Source organism: Arachis ipaensis, chromosome B7 (assembly GCF_059453495.1).
Source record: "Arachis ipaensis isolate K30076 ecotype BB chromosome B7, ASM5945349v1, whole genome shotgun sequence".
Taxonomy (NCBI): domain Eukaryota; kingdom Viridiplantae; phylum Streptophyta; class Magnoliopsida; order Fabales; family Fabaceae; genus Arachis; species Arachis ipaensis.
In genome coordinates, this window is record NC_142442.1 from 90,658,834 (window position 1) to 90,686,389 (window position 27,556).

At 37.9% G+C, this 27,556-nt stretch overlaps 1 non-coding gene across 1 annotated transcript; it reads left to right on the plus strand.

Annotated features, from left to right (window-relative positions):
* The first annotated feature begins 8,021 nt into the window (after positions 1–8,021).
* On the plus strand, positions 8,022–8,129 carry LOC148553335 (small nucleolar RNA R71). The gene has a single exon (XR_015893157.1). It is a non-coding gene; the product is annotated as a small nucleolar RNA R71 (small nucleolar RNA).
* Positions 8,130–27,556: the final 19,427 nt, after the last annotated feature.

The window sequence follows — 27,556 nt, forward strand, 5'->3', positions numbered from 1 at the left end:
AACAAAGGAAATGCGTAACCAAGTATGATGCATGTCTAGTCCTAGCGCAGGTAATGAGCTCATCTGTCGGTTTTTACCCGCTCCCGACGTAACCCGAAGTAGCTGAAACGGGTATGGTTTTCCAGTCAGCATAGGTACAGTTCTCACTAACCGACGTATGCGTCATATCCTCTGTAAGCAAACTCTTCCTTACAGGTGGCGACATTCCAGCCGTGTATGAAATCATATTCTCTGTAAGCAATCCTTGCCTTACAGGTGCGGCATTCTAGCCGTGTATGAATTAATATCCTCTGCAAGTGATCTCAGGTTATCAGTTGCAGGTACAACTCTCAATAGCTGTGTAACACTGGACAACGTTCTGTGGTCGTACCACTATCTATCTGACGGCTTTCACGCAGCAGATCATTACATAATCATTCTCATTATCATCATTCATCATCATTCTCATTATTCATCATCATTTTCACATTCTTATGCAGTACCTCTTTCTTTCTCTGTTCAATCATACTGTACAAACTTTACATCTTTCACTTTTACAATATCCTAGCTCAAACCATTTCTCTTTATCATATTATTCTTTTCTCTTTGTATCTCTTTACTTTACTCTGGTTACTCTGTGCTCTGTGTTACTTTATTCTGATCTGATTTCTCTGTTTAACATGTGTATTTAAAGCTTATGTAAATTTCGGTATGAATAGTTAGCCTGTACCAGGTATAGGTTCATTAAGTCTATACTGAAATAGTTTAACTTTTCATATAACACCTAACCCTAGTCGCAACTCAGGTACTAACTAAGTTGCCCTAGTTCGTTCACTAGTCTCTGTCTGTTTTTCTGTCATTAAAATTTTACAGACTTTTTCTTTGGTTTTTATCTTTTCTTTAACTTTTTATCTTTTCTTTATCTTTGCCTCACTATCATGTTATTACCACTCCCTAAGTGTTTTATGAAGGTAATTATGAGATTCTGCACTTAAAGTTGTCTTTCTAAAGCTTTTACAGAAAACTACCTTTTCCGCATTATTTTATTATTATTTATTATTTTAATACTAAATTTTCAAAAATTAACTTACCTTTTACTTTTAACCTTTAAAATTCACTTTTTACCATCCGTAACTTTTAATATTTCTACTTTTACCACCCTATCTTCCAGAAATTACCATATAACCCCTTAAACACCAAAAATTTTAAAGGAATGTTCTAAGATCTAAAAGGTGTTCTTCAATGTTCTTCACCACACTCAAAGTGTTCTTCGTGTTCTTCGTATATTCTTCAAATTCTTTCTCTGTTTTTACCCGTTTTTCAGTCTTTTCAGCAACCGATTTTTACCAAAATTCAAAATAGATTTCCAGCCACTAAAACCCCATATTTTCTACATGATTTTAACACAAATTGAACCTCAATTTAAGCTTTAGGGTTTTGTTTTCCAGCAGCCACAAGAACACACATTTATAGCTTGAATTTCATCAAATTTCATCAAATTTTCACCAAAATTTCAACAAGAATTACTCATACAAACAATCAATTTCAAGCACAGCCAAACCATATCATAATCACACAACTCAAACACAATCAATCAAGATTAAATTCGTCAATCCCTACCTGGTTTTGCTGCTCCTAATTCGGTTAAACTTTCAGGTGGTCCTTAAGCACTTTTTCCTCCTAAATCACATCAAGAACAACTTTAAATCCAAAAACTCTCAACTGACCAAATCTCACTCAGTATGTTAGGAAGAGATATCTCACCTTATACTTGCTGGAAATTCACGTTTCTTGGCCCTCAAGTCAAGTTAAGCATGATTCCTAAGGAAGAACATCAAGAAAACACATGTTTTGCATGGTTTTCCTTGAAAACCGAATTGAAATGGGAGGGAGACAGCCATCTCACCTTATTTCCATCCTTGATAAGTTACATGGTTATGTAGAGGAAGAAGAGAGGATCATTTTGGTGAAATCAGAGTTTTGATTTGAGTTTTAGTTCAGAAGAAATCAAGTTTTGAAGATTAAGTATTCATGAAAGTTTCTCTCTTTTCTCTCTTGTTATTTTCGGCCAAAATGATGAAATGAGACAGCCTTGGAGGTCTTGGAGGTGTAAGGTGAGTTGTGATTGGTTGGCTTGGAGGTGGATTAAAATAATATTAAAATATCTCTGGTGTACAACTACTAAAACTAGGTGTATCGGAACACTCGTAAAAACATCTCTAAAAATTATTTTTTGAGCTACTAGCATAAATAACACTAGTAACATATTTATTATGAGAATAGAACATGTATAATGAGGCCTTAGCATTGCTAAATTCATCAGAGAGTGCTGGTGCTAAGCTGCACCAATAAACCGTAAATCCGGTTAAACCGATTTTTTGTTTTTAACAAAAACAGACCAGGTGGTGCACGAAATTGTGATCTCAGGCAACGGCACCATAAACTCTGTACGCACGTCTTAATAAATCATTTTTCATTCACAACTTCGATACAACTAACCAGTAAGTGCACTGGGTCGTCCAAGTAATAAACCTTACATGAGTAAGGGTCGATCCCACGGAGATTGTTGGTATGAAGCAAGCTATGGTCATCTTGTAGATCTCAGTCAGGTGGATAATAATTGATTATGCAGTTTTCAAAAATAGATAAGAAATAGACAGAAAATAAAGATAGAAATACTTATGTATATTATTGGTGAGAATTTTAGATAAAGGTATAGAGATGCTTTCATCCCTCTGAACTTCTGCTTTCCTGCTGTCTTCATCCAATCAATCCTACTCCTTTCCATGGCTGGCTTTATGTAAGGACATTACCAATGTTAATGGCTACCTTTCATCCTCTCTGGAAAATGGTCCGATGCGCTGTCGCTGCATGGCTAATCATCTAGAGGCATCACCGTGGTCAATGGCTGCATCCTATCCTCTTGTGAAAATGGTCCAAATGCTTTGTCACAGCACGGCTAATCATCTGAGGTTCTCGATCATACTGGAATAGGATTCACCTTCCTTTTGCGTCTGTCACTACGCCTAGCACTCGCGAGTTTGAAGTTCGTCACAGTCATTCAATCCCAGAATCCTACTCGGAATACCACAGACAAGGTTTAGACTTTCTGGATTCTCATGAATGCCGCCATCAATCTAGCTTATACCACGAAGATTCTGATTAAGAGATCCAAGAGATACTCATTCAATCGAAGGTAGAACAGAAGTGGTTGTCAGGCACGCGTTCATGGGGAATGATGATGATTATCACGTTCATCACATTCATGTTGAAGTACGAATGAATATCTTAGAAGCGAAATAAGTTGAATTGAATATAAGACAGTAGTACTTTGCATTAATTCATGAGGAACAGCAGAGCTCCACACCTTAATCTATGGAGTGTAGAAACTCTACCATTTGAAAATACATAAGTGAAAGGTTCAGGCATAGCCGAATGGCCAGCCCCCATGATCTAAGAACCAGACGTCCCAAGATGTTCAAAGATGATCAGATACAATAGTAAAAAGTCCTATTTATAATAAACTAGCTACTAGGGTTTACAAAAGTAAGTAATTGATGCATAAATCCACTTCCGAGGCCCACTTGGTGTGTGCTTGGGCTGAGCTTGAATGTTACACGTGCAGAGGCTCTTTCTGGAGTTGAACGCCAGGTTGTAACGTATTTCTGGCGTTTAACTCCAGACAGCAGCATAGAACTGGCGTTCAACGCCCTTTTACCTCGTATAAACTTGGCCAAAGTATAGACTATTATATATTTCTGGAAAGCCCTGGATGTCTACTTTCCAACGCAATTGGAAGCGTGCCATTTTGAGTTCTGTAGCTCCAGAAAATCCACTTTGAGTGCAGGGAGGTCAGAATCCAACAGCATCAGCAGTCCTTCTTCTACCTCTGAATCTGATTTTTGCTCAAGTCCCTCAATTTCAGCCAGAAAATACCTGAAATCACAGAAAAACACACAAACTCATAGTAAAGTCTAGAAATATGAATTTAACATAAAAACTAATGAAAGCATCCCTAAAAGTAACTAGATTCTACTAAAAACATACTAAAAATAATGCCAAAAAGCGTATAAATTATCCGCTCATCACAACATCAAACTTAAATTGTTGCTTGTCCCCAAGCAACTGAAAATCAAATAGGATAAAAAGAAGAGAATATACTATAAATTCCAAACTATCAATGAAACATAGCTCCAATCATATGAGCGGGACTTGTAGCTTTTTGCCTCTTGAATAGTTTTGGCATCTCACTTTATCCATTGAGGTTCAAAATGATTGGCATCTATAGGAATTCAGAGTTCAGATAGTGTTATTAATTCTCCTAGTTCAGTATGATGATTCTTGAACACAGCTACTTTATGAGTCTTGGCCGTGGCCCTAAGCACTTTGTTTTCCAGTATTACCACCGGATAAATAAATGCCACAGACACATAACTGGGTGAACCTTTTCAGATTGTGACTCAGCTTTGCTAAAGTCCCCAATTAGAGGTGTCCAGGGTTCTTAAGCACACTCTGTTTTTCCTTTGGACCTTGACTTTAACCGCTCAGTCTCAAGTTTTCACTTGACACCTTCACGCCACAAGCACATGGTTAGGGACAGTTTGGTTTAGCCGCTTAGGCTAGGATTTTATTCCTTTAGGCCCTCCTATCCACTGATGCTCAAAGCCTTGGGATCCTTTTTATTTACCCTTGCCTTTTGGTTTTAAGGGTTATTGGCTTTTTTCTCTTGCCTCTTGGTTTTAAGAGCTTTTGGATTTTTTTGCTTGCTTTTTCTCTTTTTTTCTATATATTTTTTTTCGCCATTTTTTTTTCTGCAAGCTTTGTTCTTTGCTACTTTTTCTTGGTTCAAGAATCATTTTTATGATTTTTCAGATTATCAAATAACATGTCTCCTTGTCATCATTCTTTCAAGAGCCAACATATTTAACATTCTTAAACAACAACTTCAAAAGACATATGCACTGTTCAAGCATTCATTCAGAAAACAAGAAGCATTTTCACCACATCAATATAATTAAACTAAGTTCAAGGATAAATTCGGAACTCATGTACTTCTTGTTCTTTTGAATTAAAACAGTTTTCATTTAAGAGAGGTGATGGATTCATATTCACTATTTTAAGGCATAGACACTTAGACACTAATGATCATGTAATAAAGACACAAACATAGATAAGCACTCAACATAAAGAAAGCGAAAAACAGAGAATGTAAGAACAAGAAATGAATCCACCTTAGTGATGGTGGCGTTTCCTTCTTGAGGAACCAATGATGTCCTTGAGCTCTTCTATGTCTCTTCCTTGTCTTTGTTGCTCCTCCATCATTGCTTTTTGATCTTCTCTAATCTCATGAAGGATGATGGAGTGCTCTTGATGTTCCACCCTTAGTTGTCCCATGTTGGAACTTAATTCTCCTAGGAAGGTGTTGATTTGCTCCCAATATTTATATGGAAGGGAGTGCATCCCTTGAGGTATCTCAGGGGTTTCTTGATGATGAGCTTCTTCATGTGCCTGTTGAGATCCATGAATGTGCTCTCTTGTTTGCTCCATCCTTTTCTTAGTGATGGGCTTGTGAGATGAATCTTTCCATCTCCCATGGCTCAGAGGTGGAAGCAATTGACTTCCCTTTTCTCTTTCTTGAGGTTTCTCTGGCCTTAGATGCCATTAATGGTTATGGAAAAAACAAAAAAAAAGCTATGCTTTTACCACACCAAACTTAGAATGTTGCTCGCCCTCGAACAAAAGAAGAAAGAATAGAAGAAGAAGAAGCAGATATGGAGGAGATGGAGGGATGTGTGTATTCGGCCATCTGGGTAGGATTGGGTGGGAAAGAGATGTTGAATTTTGAAGGTGGGTGGGTGTATGGATGTGAGTGGTAAATGGAAAACAGAAGGGATGACCATGAATGGAGAGAGAGATGGTGAGGTAGGTGGGGATCCTGTGAGGTCCACAGATGCTGAGGTGTCAAGGATTTACATCCCTGCACCAATTAGGCATGTAAAATGCCTTTGCATGCAATTCTGGCGTTTAAACGCCGAACTGATGCTTGTTCTGGGCGTTGAACGCCAGCTTCATGCTTGTTTCTGGCGTTCAGCGCCAGCTCCATGCTCTGTTCTGGCGTTGAACGCCAGCCAGATGCTCCTTACTGGCGTTTGAACGCTAGTGAACTCCTCCTCCAGGGTGTGCTGTTTTTAATGCTGTTTTTGATTTTTCTTCAAATTTTTTAGTTGTTTTTGTGACTCCACATGATCATGAACCTATGAAGACATATAACTAATAAAAATATAATTAAATAAAAATTGGGTTGCCTCCCAACAAGTGCTTCTTTAATATCAATAGCTTGACAGTGGGCTCTCATGGAGCCTCACAGATGTTCAGAGCATTGTTGAGACTCCCCAACACCAAACTTAGAGTTTGGATATAGGAGTTCAACACCAAACTTAGAGTTTGGTTGTGGCCTCCCAACACCAAACTTAGAGTTTGATTGTGGGGGCTCTGGTTGACTTTGTTTTGAGAGAAGCTTATTGTGCCTCTTTTCCATGTTTGCAGAAGGATGTCCTTGAGTTTTAAACTCAAGGGAGTCCTCATTCAATTAAAGGACTAATTCGCCTCTGTCAACATCAATCACAGCTCTTGCTGTGGCTAGGAAGGGTCTTCCAAGGATGATGGATTCATCCTCATCCTTCCCAGTATCTAGGACTATGAAATCAGCAGGGATGTAAAGGCCTTCAACCTTTACTAACACGTCCTCTACTTGTCCATAAGCCTGTTTTCTTGAACTGTCTGCCATCTCTAATGAGATTTTAGCAGCTTGCACCCCAAAGATTCGCAGTTTCTCTATTACAGAGAGGGGCATGAGGTTTATCCCTGAACCAAGGTCACACAGAGCCTTTTCAAAGATCATGGTGCTTATGGTACAAGGTATTAGGAACTTTCCAGGATCCTGTTTCTTCTGAGGCAATGTCAGTTGATCCAGATCACTTAGTTCATTGGTGAACAAGGGAGGTTCATCTTCCCAAGTCCCAATACCAAATAATTTGACATTCAGCTTCATGATTGCACCAAGGTACTTGATAACTTGCTCCTTATTAACATCCTCACTCTCTTCAGAAGAGGAATACTCATTAGAGCTCATGAAGGGCATAAGGAGGTTCATTGGAATCTCTATGGTCTCTAGGTGAGTCTCAGATTCCTTTGGTTCCTCAGAGGGGAACTCGTTATTGATCACTGGACGTCCTAGGAGGTCTTCCTCCTTGGGATTCACGTCCTCCCCTTCCTCTTTGGATTCGGCCATGGTAATTAATTCAACGGCCTTGCACTCTCCTTTTGGATTCTCTTCTGTATTGCTTGGGAGAGTACTAGGAGGGGTTTTAGTGATCCTTTTACTCAGTTGGCCCACTTGTGCTTCCAAATTTCTAATGGAGGACCTTGTTTCATTCATGAAACTTACAGTGGCCTTGGATAGATCAGAGACTAAATTTGCTAAGCTAGATGGATTCTGCTCAGAATTCTCTGTCTGTTGCTGAGTGGATGATGTAAAAGGCTTGCTATTGCTAAACCTGTTTCTTCCACCATTGTTAAAGCCTTGTTGAGGCTTTTGTTGATCCTTCCATGAGAAATTTGGATGATTTCTCCATGATGGGTTATAGGTGTTTCCATAAGGTTCACCTAAGTAATTCACCTCCGCTATTGCAGGGTTCTCAAGATCATAAGCCTCTTCTTCAGAAGGCGCCTCTTGAGTACTGTTGGATGCAACTTGCATTCCATTCAAACTCTGAGAAATCATAAGTCAATATTTTATTCTGAGCCAATATGGCATTTATAGTATCAATTTCAAGAACTCCCTTCTTCTGAGCCGTCCCATTACTCACAAGATTCCTCTCAGAAGTGTATATGAACTGGTTATTAGCAACCTTGTCAATAAGTTCTTGAGCTTCTGCAGGCATTTTCCTTAGGTGAATGGATCCACCTACAGAAGTATCCAATGACATCTTTGATAGCTCAGATAAACCATCATAGAATATATCCAGGATGGTCCATTCTGAAAGCATGTCAGAAGGACACTTTTTGGTCAGTTGCTTGTATCTCTCCCAAGCTTCATAGAGGAATTCACCTTCCTTCTGTCTGAAGGTTTGAACATCCACTCTAAGCTTGCTAAGATTTTGAGGAGGAAAGAACTTGGCTAAGAAAGCCGTGACCAGCTTATCCCAAGAGTTCAGGCTATCCTTGGGTTGAGAGTCTAACCACACTCTAGCTCTGTCTCTTACAGCAAAGGGTAAAAGCATGAGCCTGTAGACTTCAGGATCTACTCCATTAGTCTTAACAGTATCACAAATCTGCAAGAATTCAGTTAAGAATTGAAAAGGATCTTAAGATGGAAGTCCATGAAACTTGCAGTTCTGTTGCATCAGAGAAATTAATTGAGGTTTCAGCTCAAAATTGTTTGCTCCAATGGTAGGGATGGAGATGCTTCTTCCATGTAAATTGGAATTAGGTGCAGTAAAGTCACCAAGCATCCTCCTTGCATTATTATTATTTTTGGCTGCCATCTCCTCTTTCTGTTCGAAAATTTCTGAAAGGTGCTTGCTGGATTGTTGTAATTTAGCCTCTCTTAGTTTCCTCTTCAGAGTCCTTTCAGGTTCTGGATCTGCTTCAACAAGAATATTCTTGTCCTTGCTCCTGCTCATATGAAAAAGGAGGGAACAGAAAAATAATAATAGGGATTATTTTTACCCAGGTATAGAGGTTCCCTTACGTGAGTAGAAGAAAAGAAGAAGAGAAAATCTGAACTCAGAGAGAGAGAGGGTTCGGATTTTTGGTGAGTGAGGGAGAGATGTTAGTAGATGAATAAATAAACAGAAGGAGATGAGAGAGAAGGATTTTCAAAAATTATTTTTGAAACATGGTTAGTGATTTTCGAAAATTAAAAGAAGAAATAAATTAAAATTGAATTTTGAAACAATTAGTTAATTAAAAAGAATTTTTGAAAAAGAGGGAGATATTTTCGAAAATTAGAGAGATAGAGTTAGTTAGGTTGTTTTGAAAAAGATAAGAAACAAACAAAAAGTTAGTTAGTTAGTTGAAAAAGATTTGAAAATCAATTTTGAAAAGATAAGAAGATAGGAAGTTAGAAAAGATATTTTAAAATCAAATTTTTGAAAAAGATATGATTTTGAAAAAGATAAGATAAAAAGATATTTTTGAAAAGATATGATTGAAATTAGTTTTGAAAAAGATTTGATTTTTAAAATCACAATTAATGACTTGATTCACAAGAAATCACAAGATATGATTCTAGAACTTAAAGTTTGAATCTTTCTTAACAAGCAAGTAACAAACTTGAAATTTTTGAATCAAAACATTAATTGATGATGATATTTTCGAAAATTATGAGATAAAATTAAGAAAAAGAGTTTTGAAAAATATTTTTATAATTTTCGAAAATAAATAAGAAAAATGAAAAAAATTTGATTTTTTGAAAAAGATTTTGAAAAAGATAAGATTTTTAAATTGAAAATTTGATTTGACTCATAAGAAACAACTAAATTTTAAAAATTTTTGAAAAAGTCAATCCAAATTTTCGAAATTTATGAGTGAAAAAGGGAAAGATATTTTTTTGTTTTTTGAATTTTTAATGATGAAGGAGAAAAACATGAAAATGATGCAATGCATGAAAATTTTGGATCAAAACAATGAATGCATGCAAGAATGCTATGAATGTCAAGATGAACACCAAGAACACTTTGAAGATCATGATGATCATCAATATTTTTGAAAAATTTTCAATGCAAAGAAAACATGCAAGACACCAACTTAGAAATCATTCATGTTCAGATACTATGAATGCAAAAATGCACATGAAAAACAAGAAAAGGCACAAAACAAGAAAACATCAAGATCAAACAAGAAGACTTACCAAGAACAACTTGAAGATCATGAAGAACACCATGAATGCATGAATTTTCAAAAAAATGCAAAGAATTTTTAGAAAAAATGCAATTGACACCAAACTTGAAATTGACTCAAGACTCAAACAAGAAACACAAAATATTTTTGATTTTTTTATGATTTTCTAATTTTTTTTTGGTATTTTTCGAAAATTAATTTGAAAAAGAAAAATAAGGATTCCAAAATTTTTAATATGAATTCCAGGAATCTTGCACTCTTAGTCTAAAGCTCCAATCTGAGGGTTAGACATGGCTTAATAGCCAGTCAAGCATTAGCATGTAAATCTTTTGGATCAGGAACAGCAGCAAGTGGATTAGCAACAACTAGCTTGCTCTTGATAATGTTGGGTTGGAAGCCGGTCAGGCTTCAACATGCTTCAAGAAACACTAGAATTCATTCTTTAAAAAATTTTAGAATAATTTTCGAAAACAGAAGAGAAATTTTTGAAAGATTTTTGAAAAATTTTTTTTTTTTGAAAACTTTTTTGAAAATAAGAAGAAAATTACCCAATCTAAGCAACAAGATGAACCGTCAGTTGTCCAAACTCGAACAATCCCCGGCAATGGCGTCAAAAACTTAGTGCACGAAATTGTGATCTCAGGCAACGGCACCAAAAACTCTGTACGCACGTCTTAATAAATCGTTTTTCATTCACAACTTCGATACAACTAACCAGTAAGTGCACTGGGTCGTCCAAGTAATAAACCTTACGTGAGTAAGGGTCGATCCCACGGAGATTGTTGGTATAAAGCAAGCTATGGTCATCTTGTAGATCTCAGTCAGGCGGATAATAATTGATTATGGAGTTTTCGAAAATAGATAAGAAATAGACAGAAAATAAAGATAGAAACACTTATGTATATTATTGGTGAGAATTTCAGATAAAGGTATAGAGATGCTTTCATCCCTCTGAACTTCTGCTTTTCTGCTGTCTTCATCCAATCAGTCCTACTCCTTTCCGTGGCTGGCTTTATGTAAGGACATCACCAATGTCAATGGCTACTTTTCATCCTCTCTGGAAAATGGTCTGATGCGCTGTCACTGCATGGCTAATCATCTGGAGGCATCACCGTGATCAATGGCTGCATCCTATCCTCTTGTGAAAATGGTCCAAATGCTCTGTCACAGCACGGCTAATCATCTGAGGTTCTCGATCATACTGGAATAGGATTCACCCTCCTTTTGCGTTTGTCACTACGCCCAGCACTCGCGAGTTTGAAGTTTGTCACAGTCATTCAATCCCAAAATCCTACTCGGAATACCACAGACAAGGTTTAGACTTTTCGGATTCTCATGAATGCCGCCATCAATCTAGCTTATACTACGAAGATTCTGATTAAGAGATCCAAGAGATACTCATTCAATCGAAGGTAGAACGGAAGTGGTTGTCAGGCACGCGTTCATGGGGAATGATGATGATTGTCACATTCATCACATTCATGTTGAAGTGCGAATGAATATCTTAGAAGCGAAATAAGTTGAATTGAATATAAGACAGTAGTACTTTGCATTAATTCTTGAGGAACAGTAGAGCTCCACACTTTAATCTATGGAGTGTAGAAACTCTACCGTTTGAAAATACATAAGTGAAAGGTTCAGGCATGGCCGAATGGCCAGCCCCCATGATCTAAGAACCAGACGTCCCAAGATGTTCAAAGATGATCAGATACAATAGTAAAAAGTCCTATTTATAATAAACTAGCTACTAGGGTTTATAGAAGTAAGTAATTGATGCATAAATCCACTTCCGGGGCCCACTTGGTGTGTGCTTGGGCTGAGCTTGAATGTTACATGTGCAGAGGCTCTTTCTAGAGTTGAACGCCAGGTTGTAATGTATTTCTGGCATTCAACTCTGGTTCGTGACTTGTTTCTGGCGTTTAACTCCAGACAACAGCATAGAACTGGCGTTCAACGCCCTTTTACGTCGTCTAAAATTGGCCAAAGTATGGAGTATTATATATTTCTGGAAAGCCCTGGATGTCTACTTTCCAACGCAATTGGAAGCGCGCCATTTTGAGTTCTGTAGCTCCAGAAAATCCACTTTGAGTGTAGGGAGGTCAGAATTCAACAGCATCAGCAGTCCTTCTTCTACCTCTGAATCTGATTTTTGCTCAAGTCCCTCAATTTCATCCAGAAAATACCTGAAATCACGGAAAAACACACATACTCATAGTAAAGTCCAGAAATGTGAACATAAAAACTAATGAAAGCATCCCTAAAAGTAACTAGATTCTACTAAAAACATACTAAAAACAATGCCAAAAAGCGTATAAATTATCCGCTCATCACCAGGTAACCTTATAATGTCATTCAAGCATAGTCTAATACTAATATAATGATAATATTATACTATTATCTATCTCCTCTCATGAATCGAGTCCGGTTTGTCAAACAGAGACTATTTACGAAAATCAGAATCAAAACTGCCAACCGATACGGTTCAAAAACAAGGTTCTTCGCGATTGCATTATCGAGCTTGCCTTAGAGGAGGTTCTAACTTAAGGATGACATAATGATAATGAGGATTGAGATGCTTGATTATATAACAGAGGTGTTCCCTTTACTGATCTTCCGGAGAAATTCGTACTTTCAGAAAAGATCTCATGTACTCAAAAATCAGGGTTGTTACACACTCGAAGTGGATTTTCTGGAGCTGCAGAAGCCCAATTGGCGCGCTCTCAATTGCATTGGAAATTAGACATCCTGGGCTTTCCAGCAATATATAATTATCCATACTTTGCTCGAGATTTGATGGCCCAAACTGGCGTTCCAAGTCAGCATAGAAATTCTGGCGTCAAAATGCCAGAACTGGCATGAAAGCTAGAGTTAAACGCCCAAACTGGCACAAAAGCTGGCGTTTAACTCCAAGAAAGGTCTCTACATGTGAAAGCTTCAATGCTCAGCCCAAGCACACACCAAGTAGGCCACGGAAGTGGATTTCTACACTAACTATTCTAGCTCACTCATTTTCTGTAACTATAGGTCACTAGTTTATTATAAAAACTACTTTTAGTGATTCATCTGGACCTCATGACATTCTTCACGTTTCATATTATATCTTCTACGGCATGAGTCTCTAAACCCCATTGTTGGGGGTGAGGAGCTATACCGTTCTTCATGAATTAATGCAATTACTACTGTTTTCCATTCTATCACGCTTGCTTCTATTCTAAGATATTCATTCGCACTTCAACCTGACGAATGTGATGATCCGTGACAATCATCATCATTCTCACCTATGAACGCGTGCCTGACAACCACCTCCGTTCTACATGCAATCAAGCTTGAATGTGTATCTCTTGGGTTTCTAATCTAAGATTGGAACCTTCGTGGTATAGGCTAGAATTACTAGCGGCCATTCCTGAGATCCGGAAAGTCTAAACCTTGTATGTAGTATTCCGAGTAGGATCTGGAAAGGGATGACCGTGACGAGCTTCAAACTCGCGAGTGTTGGGCGTGTGACAGACGCAAAAGGATCAATGGATCCTATTCCAACATGATCGAGAACCAACAGCTGATTAGCCGTGCGGTGACAGCACATTTGGAACATTTTCACTGAGAGGACGGGAAGTAGCCATTGACAACGGTGATGCCCAACATAAAGCTTGCCATGGAAGGAGCCTTGCGTGCATGAAGAAGAAGACAGTAGGAAAGCAGAGATTCAGAAGACAAAGCATCTCCAAAACCTCAACCTGTTCTTCATTACTGCATAACAAGTATTTATTTCATGTTCTTTTACTTTTTACAATTAAATCTGAGAATTATTGATATCCTCACTAAGAGTTACAAGATAACCATAACTTGCTTCAAGCCGACAATCTCCGTGGGATCGACCCTTACTCACGTAAGGTATTACTTGAACGACCCAGTGCACTTGCTGGTTTGTTTTGCGGAGTTGCAAAAGTGTGATTGTAATTTCGTGCACCAATACCTCTCAACAAAACTTCACCACAATACCCACAAGTCCACAAAATCCACCCCAATCTGCTTCTCTCTTGCTACAAGCAGAACAATACCTGCAAAGTGCCATAGACTTTAGGGAGAGAACTAGAGAACTCTTGGAAAGACAAGAACAATCGTAGAAAGAGCAAGAGACCCTCTTCAAGAAGATGGATGGGCACTTAGAGCAAATCAGGAGAAACTTAGAACTGCTGAGCAAGGAAGATGAAGACCAATTGGTAGATGTGAAGGAGGAAGTAGAAGAGCAAGAAGAAGAGGCATCTGTGTCAAGCAAAATTTTGATGAAGAATGAGATGGTGGAGGTATTTGAACCTGAAACTGCACATCTACAGAAGCCACTTGAGATGACAAGGGAACATGAAAACTCACAACTCCTACAAACTTCCCTAAACTAAAAACTCTCAACACTTGAATCTGTGATTGAAAAACATGAAGAGGAGATGAAGAAATCTTGGGAAGAATAACAAACCTCCTCCATAAAAGTGCTATTACATCAAATGTTGACTGCAAAAGAGGAAGTGGAAGAGCAAGAAAGTGAGGAAGACAATCAAGGAAGTCCATACTCAAGTGAGGCAGAAAGTTACATAGAAGAAGGGCTCATTGAACCACCAATTCAAAAGGCTTTTGATGAAGATAAAGCTCCAACAATCACACAGCAACCATGTCTTGATATCCAAGGAGTGAAGGCAAACAACAAGAACACCGAAGAGAGGATTGTGACCAAGATACCAAGGACAACATTCAAGAAAACGTTAACTACAAACAATCCTACCCCTAATCTAGCAAGCAAGCTCAATCCAGCAAATAACAAAAGGAACCTTGCTGAGGAGAGACCAAAACAGGGGACAATAGCTGAATCTTCTCTCCCCTTGAGGTCATTCCTCTTAACAAACTGGAAGAAGAGGAAGAAAGTGAAGAACAACATGTCAAGCTAATGACACTAAAAGAGCGCTTGTTGGGAGGCAACCCAACTTTAGGCAACATTTCATTCCTTTGCTTTGTTTATTTTCCCTGTCTGCTTTGTTTAAATTTCAATAAATTGGCATATGAATACATTCTATGTTTGGTGTTTCCCTGCAACAATTTGTTTTTAATCTTTCTGGATGATTGCAGCAAATCAAAAAATGAAAGTGTCACACTGAGATTCTAAGTTTGGTGTGCCACTTATTTTCTATGCAATTTATTCAGCAACACCACTTGTCTGCATAATCATGATGCCTGTGCAAGGTTATTTTCCTTTAGTTTAACATGATTATTATTGTTTTAGTCATTTCTTTATTTTTATTGCTTTCATTTATTTTACTCCATCCTTAAGTGTTTTTGTTAAATACCTCACCAAGAAACCCTTATTCATGACAGATTCTTCGCTTGGTGATTGTATTTAACATATAATAGTGTTTAGTTTTAGTTCAAATAAATTGACATGTGATTGCATTCTAAGTTTGGTGTTGCTATGCAACAAAATTTGGTTCCAATCTTTACTATATACTTGCATCAATTCCAAGTGAAAGTGTCACACTAAGTTTGGTGTGCCACTTATCTTTTATGCCATGTATCATGCACACCCCACTTGTTTTTGCAATCACAATGTCTCTGTTTCCTGTGCCTTCATTGTTATTTTTCATTTTGCTTGCTTAAACACATGTACTACTAACATTTCATTATTTAAGACACTCATGATCCATCATAGACTCCATCACCATTGTTCTAATTGTTGCTTGAAGATGAGCAAACACTCTAAGTTGGTATAGGAAAGGGAAAAATGGGAGGAAAATGACAACAATAGTGAAGATGAACTACAAGGTGGTAAAGTTCTTTTTCCTCTTATTTTCTTCCAGTACTTTAAAGAACATGATTGTCTTTATCTTCTCTGTATGCATGTGTAGTGATGAGCGGATAATTTATACGTTTTTTGGCATTGTTTTGAGTATGTTTTTAGTAGGATCTAGTTACTTTTAGGGATGTTTTTATTAGTTTTTATGTTAAATTCACATTTCTGGACTTCACTATGAGTTTGTGTGTTTTTCTGTGATTTTAGGTATTTTCTGGCTGAAATTGAGGGACTTGAGCAAAAATCAGATTCAGAGGTAGAAGAAGGACTGCTGATGTTGTTGGATTCTGACCTCCCTGCACTCAAAGTGGATTTTCTGGAGCTACAGAACTCAAAATGGCGAGCTTCCAATTGCGTTGGAAAGTAGACATCCAGGGCTTTCCAGCATAATATAATTATTCATACTTTGGCCAAGTTTAGACGACGTAAAAGGGCGTTGAACGCCAGTTCTACGCTGCTGTCTGGAGTTAAACGCCAGAAATACGTCACGAACCAGAGTTGAACGCCAAAAACACGTTACAACTTGGCGTTTAACTCCAGAAAGAGCCTCTGCATGTGTAACATTCAAGCTTAGCCCAAGCACACACCAAGTTGGCCCCGAAAGTGGATTTATGCATCAATTACTTACTTCTGTAAAACCTAGTAGCTAGTTTAGTATAAATAGGACCTTTTACTATTGTATTATCTATCTTGGGACGTCTGGTTCTTAGATCATGGGGGCTGGCCATTCGGCCATGCCTGGACCTTTCACTTATGTATTTTCAATGGTAGAGTTTCTACACTCCATAGATTAAGGTGTGGAGCTCTGTTGTTCCTCATGAATTAATGCAAAGTACTACTGTTTTTCTATTCAATTCGACTTATTTCGCTTCTAAGATATTCATTCGCACATCAACATAAATGTGATGAACGTGACAATCATGATCATTCCCTATGAACGCGTGCCTGACAACCACTTCCGTTCTACCTTCGATTGAATGATTATCTCTTGGATCTCTTAATCAGAATCTTCGTGGTATAAGCTAGATTGATGGCGGCATTCATGAGAGTCCAGAAAGTCTAAACCTTGTCTGTGGTATTCCGAGTAGGACTCTGGGATTGAATGACTGTGACGAACTTCAAACTCGCGAGTGCTGGGCGTAGTGACAGACGCAAAAGGAGGGTGAATCCTATTCTAGTATGATCGAGAACCTCAGATGATTAGCCGTGCTGTGACAGAGCATTTGGACCATTTTCACAAGAGGAGATAGGATGCATCAATTGACCACGGTGATGCCTCCAGATGATTAGCCATGCAGTGACAGCGCATCGGACCATTTTCCCAGAGAGGATGAAAAGTAGCCATTGACAATGGTGACGTCCTTACATAAAGCCAGCCATGGAAAGTAGTAGGACTAATTGGATGAAGACATCAGGAAAGCAGAAGTTCAGAGGGACGAAAGCATCTCTATACCTTTATCTGAAATTCTCACCAATGATATACATAAGTATTTCTATCTTTATTTTCTGTCTATTTATTATTTATTTTCGAAAACTCCATAACTATTTTATATCCGCCTGACTGAGATTTACAAGGTGACCATAGCTTGCTTCATACGAACAATCTCCGTGGGATCGACCCTTACTCACGTAAGGTTTTATTACTTGGACGACCCAGTGCACTTGCTGGTTAGTTGTATCGAAGTTTTGAATGAAAAACAATTTACTAAGACGTGCGTACAGAGTTTTGGCGCCGTTGCCTGAGATCACAATTTCGTGCACCAGGTTTTTGGCGCCGTTGCCAGGGATTGTTCGAATCTGGACAACTGACGGTTTATCTTGTTGCTCAGATTAGGTAATTTTCTTTTTGTTTTATTTTCAAAAATTTTTCAAAAAAAAATTTTCAAAAATTTCTCCTTTGTTTTCGAAAAAAAATTTTTTAAAATAAATGTTTTCAAAAATATATTTTCCTTCAGAATTTTTAAGAATGAATTCTAGTGTTTCATGATGATTTGTTGAATCCTGGCTGGCTATAAGCCATGTCTAATCTTTTGGACTGGGGTTTCAACTTATCATCACAAGAGCTTGTTGATCTTCACACTTCACACACTTAGTTGCTCTATACATGGAAAGTATAAATATCTCCTAAAGCTGGCTGGCTATTAAGCCATGCCCAACCCTTGGATTGGAGCTTTAGGCTAACATTGAAGGATTCCTGGAATTCTTATTAAAACTTTTGAATTTCTATTTTCTTTTTCCTATATGTTTTTCGAAAAAATTAAAAGAAAATCCAAAAAAATTAGAAAATCATAAAAATCAAAAATATTTTGTGTTTCTTGTTTGAGTCTTGAGTCAGATTTTAAGTTTGGTGTCAATTGCATGTTCATCTTGCATTTTTCGAAAAATTCATGTGTTCTTGATGTTCATCATGACCTTCAAAGTGCTCTTGGTGTTCATCTTGACATTCATAGTGTTCATCATGACCTTTCGAAAATTGCATTCATGCATTGCATTCATCATGATCTTCAAGTTGTTCTTGATAAACCTTCTTGATTGATCTTCATATTACATTGTTTTGTGTTGTATGGTGTTTTTCATATGCATTCTTGAATTCTTAGTGTCTAAGCATTAAAGACTTCTAAGTTTGGTGTCTTGCATGTTTTCTTTGCATTGAAAATTTTTCAAAAATAGGTTCTTGATGTTCATCATGATCTTCAATGTGTTCTTGGTGTTCATCTTGACATTCATAGCATTCTTGCATGCATTCATTGTTTTGATCCAAAATTTTCATGCATTGCATCATTTTCATGTTTTTCTCTCTCATCATTAAAAATTCAAAAAAATAAAAAAATATCTTTCCCTTTTTCACTCATAAATTTCGAAAATTTGAGTTGACTTTTTCAAAACTTTTTAAAACTTAGTTGTTTCTTATGAGTCAAATAAAATTTTCAATTTAAAAAAAAATCTTATCTTTTTCAAAATCTTTTTCAAAAATCAAATCTTTTTCATTTTTCTTAGCTATTTTCAAAAATTTTAAAAATATTTTTCAAAAATATTTTTCTTATTTTATCTTATAATTTTCGAAAATATTCTCATTAATTAATGTTTTGATTTAAAAATTTCAAGTTTGTTACTTACTTGTTAAGAAAGATTCAAACTTTAAGTTCTAGAATCATATCTTGTGATTTCTTGTGAGTCAAGTCATTAATTATGATTTTAAAAATCAAATCTTTTTCAAAACTAATTTCAATCATATCTTTTTAATCATATCTTTTTAAAATCATATCTTTTTCAAAAATTTGATTTTAAAATATCTTTTCTAACTTCTTATCTTCTTATCTTTTAAAAATTGATTTTCAAATTTGTTTCAACTAACTAACTAACTTTTTATTTGTTTCTTATCTTTTTCAAAACTACCTAACTAACCCTCTCTCTCTAATTTTCGAAAATATCTCCCTCTTTTACAAAAATTCTTTTTAATTAACTAATTGTTTCAAAATTCAATTTTAATTTATTTCTTCTTTTAATTTTCGAAAATCACTAACCATTTTTCAAAAATAATTTTCGAAAATTCTCTTTCTCTCTCATCTCCTTCTATTTATTTATTAATCTATTAACGCTTCTCTTCATCTCACATCTCTGCTCTCCTCACCCTTGTGTTTCTTTCCTTACATTACATTCTTTTCTTCTTCTTTTCTTCTACTCACACAGGGACCTCTATACTGTGGTAAAAAGGATCCCTATTATTATTATTTTTCTGTTCCCTCTTTTTCATATGAGCAGGAGCAAGGACAAGAATATTCTTGTTGAAGCAGATCCAGAACCTGAAAGGACTCTGAAGAGGAAACTAAGAGAAGCTAAATTACAACAATCCAGCAAGCACCTTTCAGAAATTTTCGAACAGGAAGAGGAGATGGCAGCCGAAAATAATAATAATGCAAGGAGGATGCTTGGTGACTTTACTGCACCTAATTCCAATTTACATGGAAGAAGCATCTCCATCCCTACCATTGGAGCAAACAATTTTGAGCTGAAACCTCAATTAGTTTCTCTGATGCAGCAGAACTACAAGTTCCATGGACTTCCCTCTGAAGATCCTTTTCAGTTCTTAACTGAATTTTTGCAGATCTGTGATACTGTTAAGACTAATGGAGTAGATCCTGAAGTCTACAGGCTCATGCTTTTCCCTTTTTCTGTAAGAGACAAAGCTAGAGTGTGGTTGGACTCTCAACCCAAAGATAGCCTGAACTCTTGGGATAAGCTGGTCATGGCTTTCTTAGCCAAGTTCTTTCCTCCTCAAAAGCTGAGCAAGCTTAGAGTGGATGTTCAAACCTTCAGACAGAAAGAAGGTGAATCCTCTATGAAGCTTGGGAGAGATACAAGCAACTGACCAAAAAGTGTCCTTCTGACATGCTTTCAGAATGGACTATCCTGGATATATTCTATGATGGTCTGTCTGAATTAGCTAAAATGTCATTGGATACTTCTGCAGGTGGATCCATTCACCTAAAGAAAACGCCTGCAGAAGCTCAAGAACTCATTGACATGGTTGCTAATAACCAGTTCATGTACACTTCTGAGAGGAATCCTGTGAGTAATGGGACGCCTCAGAAGAAGGGAGTTCCTGAAATTGATACTCTGAATGCCATATTGGCTCAGAACAAACTATTGAATCAGCAAGTCAATATGATTTCTCAGAGTCTGAATGGAATGCAAGCTGCATCCAACAGTACTCAAGAGGCGCCTTCTGAAGAAGAGGACTATGATCCTGAGAACCCTGCAATAGCAGAGGTAAATTACTTAGGTGAATCTTATGGAAACACCTATAATCCCTCATGGAGAAATCACCCAAATCTCTCATGGAAGGATCAACAAAAACCTCAACAAGGCTTTAATAATGGTGGAAGAAATAGGTTTAACAATAGTAAACCTTTTCCATCATCCACTTAGCAACAGACAGAGAACTCTGAACAAAATACCTCTAATTTAGCAAACTTAGTCTCTGATTTGTCCAAGGCCACTGTAAGTTTCATGAATGAAACAAGGTCCTCAATTAGAAATTTGGAGGCACAAGTGGGCCAGCTGAGTAAAAGGATCACTGAAATCCCTCTTAGTACTTTCCCAAGCAATACAGAAGAAAATCCAAAAGGAGAGTGCAAGGCCATTAACATAGTCAACACGGCCAAACTTAGAGAGGAAGGGGATGATGTGAATCCCAGTGAGGAAGACCTCCTGGGATGTCCAGTGATCAATAAGGAGTTTCCTTCTGAGGAACCAAAGGAATCTGAGACTCATCTAGAGACCATAGAGATTCCATTGAACCTCCTTATGCCCTTCATGAGCTCTGATGAGTATTCTTCTTCTGAAGAGAATGAGGATGTTACTGAAGAGCAAGTTGCCAAGTTCCTTGGTGCAATCATGAAGCTGAATGCCAATTTATTTGGTAATGAGACTTGGGGAGATGAACCTCCCCTGTTCACGAATGAACTAAATGCATTAGATCAACTGAGATTGCCTCAGAAGAAACAGGATCCTGGAAAGTTTCTAATACCTTGACCTTTGAGAAGGCTCTATGTGACCTTGGGTCAGGAATAAACCTCATGCCACTCTCTGTAATGGAGAAACTGGGAATCTTTAAGGTGCAAACTGCTAGAATCTCATTAGAGATGGCAGACAATTCCAGAAAATAGGCTTATGGACAAGTAGAGGACATATTAGTAAAGGTTGCAGGCCTTTACATCCCCGCTGATTTCATAATCCTAGATACTGGGAAGGATGAGGATGAATCCATCATCCTTGGAAGACCCTTCCTAGCCACAGCAAGAGCTGTGATTGATGTTAACAGAGGTGAACTAGTCCTTCAATTGAATGAGGACTCCCTTGAGTTTAAAACTCAAGGACATCCTTCTGTAAACATTGAAAAGAGGCACAGTAAGCTTCTCTCAAAACAGAGTCAACTAGAGCCCCCACATTCAAACTCTAAGTTTGGTGTTGGGACGCCACAACCAAACTCTAAGTTTGGTGTTGAACTCCCATATTCAAACTCTAAGTTTGGTGTTGGGGAGTCTCAATAATGCTCTGAACATCTGTGAGGATCCATGAGAGCCCACTGTCAAGCTATTGACATTAAAGAAGCGCTTGTTGGGAGGCAACCCAATTTTTATTTATCTAATTTTAATTTATTTTTATTGTTATTTCATGTTTTATTAGGTTCATGATCATGTGGAGTCACAAAATAAATATAAAAATTGAAAACGGAATCAAAAACAGCAGAAGAAAAATCACACCCTGGAGGAGGATCTCACTGGCGTTTAAACGCCAGTAAGGAGCATCTGTCTGGCGTTCAACGCCAGAACAGAGCATGTTTCTGGCGTTGAACGCCAGAAACAAGCAGCATCCTGGCGTTCAGACGTCAGAAATGCACAGTGAAGATGAGCTGGCGATGAACGCCAGAAACAAGCATCTGGCTGGCGTTCAACGCCAGAAATATGCTGCATCTAGGCGTTGAACGCCCAGAACAAGCATCAATTCGGTGTTTAAACGCCAGAATTGCATGCAAAGGCATTTTACATGCCTAATGGGTGCAGGGATGCAAATCCTTGACACCTCAGGATCTATGGACCCCACAGGATCAACTCAGCATCTGTGGACCTCACAGGATCCCCACCTACCACCACTCATTCTCTTCCCTCTTCTCAATGTTCATCCTCTCTTCCCAATAAAACTCTTCCCAAAAAACTCTTCACCAATCACCTCAATCTCTCTTCCCTATCACCACTTCACCACTCACATCATCCACTTTTCCCCATAAACCTACCTCATAAACTCCACCTAACTTCAAAATTCAAAATCAATTTCCCACCCAAAACCCACCCTTATGGCCGAACCTTACCCCCCCTCCCTTCCCTATATAAAGACCTCCATTCTTCCTCATTTTCACACCACACAACCCTCTCTTCTCTTCTTGGTCGAATACACCTTTCCTTCCTCTCCTCCATATTTTCTTCTTCTTCTTCATCTATTCTTTCTTCTCTTGCTCGAGGGCGGGCAAAATTCTAAGTTTGGTGTGGTAAAAGCATAAGCTTTTTGTTTTTCCATTACCATTGATGGCACCTAAGACTGGAGAATCCTCTAGAAAAGGGAAAGGGAAGACAAAAGCTTCCACCTCTGAGTCATGGGAGATGGAAAGATTCATCTCCAAAGCTTATCAAGACCACTTCTATGATGTTGTGGCCAAGAAGAAGGTGATCCACGAGGTCCCTTTCAAACTCAAGAGAAATGAGTATCTGGAGATCCGACATGAGATCCATAGAAGAGGTTGGGAAGTTCTAACAAACCCCATCCAACAAGTCGGAACTCTAATGGTTCAAGAGTTCTATGCTAATGCATGGATCACAAGGAACCATGATCAAAGTAAGAACCCGAACCCAAAGAATTATCTCACCATGGTTCGGGGGAATTACTTAGATTTTAGTCCGGAAAATGTAAGGTTGGCGTTCAACTTACCAATGATGGAAGAGAACGGACGCCCCTACACAAGGAGAGTCAACTTTGATCAAAGGTTGGACCAAGTCCTCATGGACATATGTGTGGAAGGAGCTCAATGGAAGATTGACTCAAAAGGCAAACCGGTTCAACTGAGAAGACTGGACCTTAAGCCTGTAGCTAGAGGATGGTTGGAGTTCATTCAACGCTCAATCATTCCCACTAGCAACCGGTCTGAAGTTACTATAGACCGGGCCATCATGATCCATAGCATGATGATTGGAAAAGAGGTGGAGGTTCATGAGATTATACCTCAAGAACTCTACAAGGTGGCTAACAAGTCCTCCACTATGGCAAGGCTAGCTTTTCCTCACCTCATTTGCCATCTATGCAATTCGGCTGGGATTGACATAGAAGGAGACATTCCCATTAAGGAAGAGAAGTCCATCACTAAGAAAAGGATGGAGCAAACAAGAGAGCCCATTCATGGAGCTCAAGAGACGCATGAAGCTCATCACCATGAGATCCCGGAGATGCCTCAAATGCATTTTCCTCCACAAAACTATTGGGAGCAAATCAACACCTCCCTAGGAGAATTAAGTTCCAACATGGGACAATTAAGGGTGGAACATCAAGAGCACTCCATCATCCTTCATGAAATTAGAGAAGATCAAAGAGCAATGAGGGAGGAGCAACAAAGACAAGGAAGAGACACAGAAGGGCTCAAGGACATCATTGGTTCCTTAAGGAGAAAACGCCACCATCACTAAGGTGGACTCATTCCTTGTTCTTACATTCTCTGTTTTTCGTTTTCTTTATGTTAAATGCTTATCCATGTTTGTGTCTTATTACATGATCATTAGTATTTAGTAACTTTGTCTTAAAGATATGAATGTCCTATGAATCCATCACCTCTCTTAAATGAAAACTGTTTTAATTCAAAAGAACAAGAAGTACATGAGTTTCGAATTTATCCTTGAACTTAGTTTAATTATATTGATGTGGTGACAATGCTTCTTATTTTCTGAATGAATGCTTGAATATTGCATATGTATTTTGAAGTTGTTGTTTAAGAATGTTAAATATGTTGGTGGTGCACGAATTGTAAATCACACTTTTTATAACTCGTACCACTAACCAGCAAGTGCACTGGGTCGTCCAAGTAATACCTTACGTGAGTAAGGGTCGATCCCACGGAGATTGTTGGCTTGAAGCAATCTATGGTTATCTTGTAACTCTTAGTCAGGAAAACAATAAAATAATTCACTTATCAAATTTGATTGCAAGGAATAAAAGGGCAGAACACAAATTATACTTGTATGCAACGATGGAGAATATGTTGGAGTTTTGGAGATGCTTTGTCTTCTGAAATTCTGCTTTCCTCTATTTTCTGATTCACGCACGCACGTCCTCTTATGGCAAGCTGTGTGTTGGTGGATCACCGTTGTCAATGGCTACCATCCATCCTTCCAGTGAAAAGGGTCCATATGCGCTGTCACCGCACGGCTAATCATCTGCAGGTTCTCAATCATACCGGAATAGGATTTACTGTCCTTTTGCGTCTATCACTACGCCCAGCACTCCCGAGTTTGAAGCTCGTCACAGTCATTCAATCCCTGAATCCTACTCGGAATACCACAAACAAGGTTTAGACTTTCCGGATTCTCTCGAATGCTGCCATCAATCTAGCTTATACCATGAAGATTCCGATTAAGAGATCTAAGAGATATTCATTCATTCTACGGTGGAACGTAAGTGGTTGTTAGGCACGCGTTCGTGGAGGAATGATGATGATTGTCATGTTCATCGCATTCATGTTGAAGTGCGAATGGATGTCTTAGATAGGAACACGCATGTTTGAATGGAAGACAGAAATACTTGCATTAATTCATCGAGACACAGCAGAGCTCCTCACCCCCAACAATGGAGTTTAGAGACTCATGCCATCAAAAGGTACAAAGTTCAGATCTAAAATGTCATGAGATACAAAATAGATCTCTAAAAGTTGTTTAAATACTAAACTAGTAACCTAGGTTTACAGAAAATGAGTAAACTATGATAGATGGTGAAGAAATCCACTTTTGGGGCCCACTTGGTGTGTGCTGGGGCTGAGACTTAAGCTTCTCACGTGCATGGGCTGTTTTGGGCGTTCAACGCCAGGTTGTAACCTGTTTCTGCCGTTGAACTCCAACTTGTAACTTGTTTCTGGCGCTGGACACCAGACTGCAACATGGAACTGGCGTTGAATGCCAGTTTATGTCATCTATCCTTGAGCAGAGTATGGACTATTATATATTTCTGGAAAGCCCTGGATGTCTACTTTCCAACGCAATTGGAAGCACGCCATTTGGACTTTTGTAGCTCCAGAAATTCCATTCCGAGTGCAAAGAGGTCAGAATCCAACAGCATCAGCAGTCCTTTTTCAGCCTGAATCAGATTTCTGCTCAGCTCCCTCAATTTCAGCCAGAAAATACCTGAAATTATAGAAAAACACAAAAACTCATAGTAAAGTCCAGAAATATGAATTTCGCCTAAAAACTACTGAAAATAAACTAAAAACTAACTAAAACACACTAAAAACTATATGAAATTAACCCCAACAAGCGTATAAAATATCCGCTCATCACAACACCAAACTTAAATTGTTGCTTGTCCTCAAGCAACTAGATAAATAAAATAGAATACAAATAATTTAAGAAGCAATAATATCTCAGAGTTTTTGAGTGAAGCTCAAATTCTAATTAGATGAGCGGGACTAGTAGCTTTTTGCTTCTGAACAGTTTTGGCATCTCACTTTATCCATTGAAGCTCAGAGTGATTGGCATCTATAGGAACTCAGAATTCAGATAGTGATATTGATTCTCCTAGTTCAGTATGTTGATTCTTGAACACAGCTACTTTATGAGTCTTGGCCGTGGCCCTAAGCACTTTGTTTTCCAGTATTACCACCGGATACATAAATGCCACAGACACATAATTGGGTGAACCTTTTTCAGATTGTGACTCAGCTTTGCTAAAGTCCCCAATTAGAGGTGTCCAGGGTTCTTAAGCACACTCTTCTTTTTGCTTTGGACCTTGACTTTAACCGCTCAATCTCAAGTTTTCACTTGACACCTTCACGCCACAAGCACATGGTTAGGGACAGCTTGGTTTAGCCGCTTAGGCTAGGATTTTATTCCTTTAGGCCCTCCTATCCCCTGATGCTCAAAGCCTTGGGGTCCTTTTTATTACCCTTGCCTTTTGGTTTTAAGGGCTTTGGCTTTTTCTACTTGCTTTTTATTTTTCTTTTTCTATTTTTTTTTTCTGCAAGCTTTTGTATTCACTGCTTTTTCTTGCTTCAAGAATCATTTTTATGATTTTTCAGATATTCAATAACATGTCTCATGTTCATCATTCTTTCAAGAGCCAACATATTTAACAGTCTTAAACATCAAATTCAAAAGACATATGCACTGTTCAAGCATTCATTCAGAAGACAGAAAGCATTGCCACCACATGTAAATAATTAGAATTTATCTTATTAAAAACTCGAAAAATATTGCCTCTTATTCTAAAGAAATTCTTCTATTTTATTCATGTTTAATGATGATGATAAAATTAAATTATAGCTTAATTGGAGATAAAATAAAAAATATAGATACTAATTACTACTATATGACTCCTAAGGTAAAACTAAAATAAAAACAGTTATCACAGAGTTAAGGCTAAGATTGGAATTTAACAACCTTTGTTCTGGGAAGTGGATGTTCCTCTAATCTGCGGGGTGCTTGGTCCTTCAAAAGATAATTTCTGGCGCTTCAATTCCCTTAAATCACGCCCTTGCTCCTCCTGTTCTTTAAGCAAATAGCAAAGAATGCTACTTTGTTCCTTCTGTTCTTTCTTTATTTGTTCTATAGCTTCTTGCATTTTGGTAATAGATGTTTCAAGATACTCCCAGTATTCAGATTGGGGGATTTCTGGGAGAAATTCCTGTGTTCTCTTCTTGATGGGGTCATCCTGTGCTTGTTGTTTTTCCATTGATGCTTTGGTGATTGGTCGCTCAACTGAGATATACTCAGTTATTCCCATCCTTACTCCAGCGTCCTTGCAGAGCATAGAAATCAAGCTTAGATAAGCCAACCTGGCATCTTTGGAATTTTTGTTTGTAATTTTGTAAAATTCAGTTGAAATCAGTTGATGAACTTCCACTTCTTTTCCCATCATGACGCAATGGATCATCACTGCTCATCTAATAGTGACTTCAGAACGGTTGCTAGTGGGCAGCAGAGAATGCCTGATGAGCGGATAATTTATACGCTTTTTGACATTGTTTTTAGTATGTTTTTAGTAGGATCTAGTTACTTTTAGGGATGTTTTCATTAGTTTTTATGTTAAATT